The sequence below is a fragment of the Sinocyclocheilus rhinocerous genome, unplaced genomic scaffold (assembly GCF_001515625.1).
Source record: "Sinocyclocheilus rhinocerous isolate Xijiao unplaced genomic scaffold, SAMN03320098_v1.1 scaffold1982, whole genome shotgun sequence".
Taxonomy (NCBI): domain Eukaryota; kingdom Metazoa; phylum Chordata; class Actinopteri; order Cypriniformes; family Cyprinidae; genus Sinocyclocheilus; species Sinocyclocheilus rhinocerous.
This window is the reverse complement of record NW_015651555.1, coordinates 425,420-428,940: the sequence shown is the minus strand read 5'-3', so window position 1 is coordinate 428,940 and position 3,521 is coordinate 425,420. Positions and strand designations below refer to the sequence as shown.

Here is a 3,521-nt window from a genome sequence, read left to right as displayed (position 1 = left end):
AAATAATAAAATAATTACTCAATAAATTATAAACAAACAAACAAATACATACATAAATAAATAAATGTATTCATTCATTCATTCCACTATGGTTCCAGACTTAAAGACCTCAGAAAAGGCTGCTTTTCCTTGTCTAGAGACATTGCAGACCATGACAGCTTTCGGATGACAGTTGTCTTCCATATATAACAGGTTGATTTAAAATAACATAATATGTTACAGTAGACATCAGAAGCCTCTCCACTCTCTTCAGCTGATAAAATGGGTCAGCAGTTAACTGCACACCACGTGAGCAGTTAATTTTGAACAAGTCCAAAAAACAAATATAAACCTGGCAGTTTTTATTAAGAAAAAAAAAGAAGAAGAAAGAAACCTTTTGTCAGGAGTGGGTTGGCCTCACAAACAGGAACTAAGAGACTAGTCAGGTAACCAGAAACCGCTTCTCCAGTCGATGTGTATGAAACGCCTGCAGTGCATCGCGGTGGGAGAGGCACAAAGTTTGCAGTGGATGTTTGAAACTCATTTCTTTTACTTGATGTCATAACGGCGTTTTTTATGTCGCTTGGCAGCAGTTTCGAAATAAGCGGTTTTAAACGCTGAATTGAAGCCATAAATAAAATCCTTCCATTGCTGTTGGCGAAGCTCCTCAGGTGTTTTGTTCTTCCAGCTTGAAGACGCGCTAAAGTTTGCCGATTTCGTCCACTTGGCGTAGACATTCGATGCAAACGCCTGCCCTGTTGAACTATATTAGTTCCGCTTTCCGTTTTCTTTGTATATAAACCCTTCATTACCTATTCAGAAGGACATACGGGCCAGTGCATCAGGTAAGGATGTTTTATTAAAGCTGTTGAGGGGTGTTTGTTGCTTGATTCACGTTAGTCAACAGGAAGTGTTTTATTAGTTTTGGGATGATTTTAGGCTTCGGCTTTGAAAAGCACATCCGTTTAATGCGCGGTTTATGATCATTGGTAATTATCTGCAGGGTTTATCATTAATTTTATAATGACAAATAAGCATGCCTGACATGATAAAAATACCTTAAATCTATATAAATCTATATACCATTTTATAGAAATTATTTTATGGCTCTAAAAATGTCAAGGAGTGTAACCATTAAGTAAAAACTACTAAATTGAAAACATGTCTCTACATGACCTGGTCAAAATGATAGAGCGAGAGAGAGAGAGAAACCCTGACTGACCTTGAGACGAAAAATCATGTTTTTTTTTTTTTTTGGCCTCTTGCATGTTGGTTAGGCCACACTGACTTGGATTTGGCAGACAAATGATTAAAAAAAAACTTTTAGAACAGCACTGCTTTGTTTGAATGAACAAGGATAATTTTTAATACTTTTTTTTATTGTTGAACAGTTACACCACCTAGACATTTCTGATATTAGGCCCCACAAAAAACAAACAAACAGAAAAAGCAATTAAGACATTGAAAATGTTTATTACGGAAGGGGTTTATTGAAGGTTTTTTTTCTTAATGTATTTTTGAGTAGTGAAAAAATATATTAAAAATAAGTGTCATGTCACTGACTTGAGCAAAAGAGGAATGTGATCTTTAAAAATAAAATAAATTCAAAAATTACAATCATTGGTAGCTGCAATTTCATATTGCATACACATTTGTAAATTGCCTACAGCATATATATAAAACTGGCTTGACAGTGTCAAGTAACACAAACATTTACCATGGCAGCCAGAGTTTTATTTCAGTACCTCAGTCATTATAGCTATTCTTGCTACAGTAAATCTACAAAAGTGTTCAAAGGGATACTTTTTAGTAACTGCTGTCATTGAGATGTTATTCTGGCTGTTTTAAGGGGTTTAATATTCAATGCAAAAATAATACTTTGTTTAAAGTTAATCTCACAAGGCTTGATATAACTTGACGTGCCAAGCAGGCGTCTCCGTGTTGAAAGCAGGAGTTTGCAACACCCTGTGCTGTTAATCCCATCAGCCTGCATGGTAACAGAACTAAATACATCAAGCTATCAGTGGTCGTTTGATGCAAGGATCAGTACAGAAAGTAAATGTAAGGTGCTGGATCTGTTCTGTCTGTGTAATCCATAGCAGAACAAAAGTATTATAACCTCTAAATAAGTACCAAGTTTACATATTCCACATTTGAAGTAAGAATATGTCTGCAGATACATTGCAGGAGTAGTTGCCAACCCAATTTCATGCCGCAGTCATTTTTAAAAGCATGCACACACAGAATTTGGACATTATAAGTATATGAGTGTCACAACACGAAGAGCAAAATGGAGCTCTTAGAATTCACTGAACTGGATGATTGGAGAGAAAAACCACCTGAAATTTTCCTCACTCTTCAAGTTGCCTGCTTGCTTGTCTGTGCAAGAACTGCTTACCATTGACAAAAAGAGGTTTTATCTGGAACTGAAAAATAAACAGGCCTAAAACAACCGGTAGCAGAGCTGGAAACCGTCCTTGTCATTGCGGTCGCAACCTGTTCAAGTGATTTAAAAAAAATTCCATCTGGTGCTTTTCCACCCTTGAAGGGAAGAACTTGAAAGAAGAAGTGCAGTTCAGGTCCACCAGAGTGAAAAGTACAGAGATTTAGAAAATGAAAATAAAAGTGTAGACAGTCAGCAAGAGAAAATTGAGTGATATAGAAAAGGAACAGTCTCACTTGGCCATCGTGTCCTGGTGAAGATGCTCTGAAGTGTTCCTAGACCACTAGATGATGGATGTTCAATTTGGGAAATTCCTCACTGCCATGGAGTCACCATGCCATCAAATACTCAATTACACCAAGAAGCATTGATTTGCCTCTGGATTTAAAGCAGTCTCACATTTTGACAGACAGTGATTAATTGCTTCTCTCTTGTGATAAAAAAACATTTAAAGCTGAAGTGTGTGATTTTTTTTTTTTTGACATTAAGACATTTAAATCCCCTGACAACAATGTTTCTGTGGCATTATGAAAATGTTATTTTGTTTGAGCCTGACATAGCAACAATGACTTAAAGGGGTCATATGATGTTGCTAAAAAGAACATTATTTTGTGTATTTGGTGTAATGAAATGTGTTTATGCGGTTTAAGGTTAAAAAAACACATTATTTTCCACATACTGTACATTATTGTTTCTCCTCTATGCCCCGCCTTTCTGAAACGCGTCGATTTTTACAAAGCTCATTGGTCTGAAAAGTGAGGTGTGCTGTGATTGGCCAGCTATCCAGTGCGTTGTGATTGGCCGAATCCCTCCAAGCGTGTGACGGAAATGTTACGCCCCTTACCATACTGTGATGATGCCTTGTCCCGGCCGGAGTGACGAGACAAAAACTTTAAAACCCAATATAAACAAGGCATTTGTTGCATCCAGTGGGGACATAATTACGGATTATAATGACTTATACTGTCTTTTTACGCACTGCGTTGCATCGTGCCGCGTAAACATAAAACCATGTCTGAATTTGTGATCGGAGAAATGACAAAGAACAAGCGCTACTCTACACTGCTCAAAACTCGCATTTGAATAGTCAGTGGCAAAT

The 3,521-nt window shown here is 37.0% G+C and overlaps 1 protein-coding gene across 1 annotated transcript in view; it reads left to right on the top strand.

The window, feature by feature from the left end:
• Window positions 1-263: 263 nt before the first annotated feature.
• The window catches only part of LOC107713077 (paralemmin-1-like), a 51,020-nt gene continuing 47,762 nt past the window's right edge, over window positions 264-3,521 (top strand). Inside the window, exon 1 of the mRNA XM_016518500.1 lies at window positions 264-425. The gene's annotated coding sequence lies outside the window, so the exon portion shown is untranslated. The remainder of the gene's footprint in view (window positions 426-3,521) is intronic.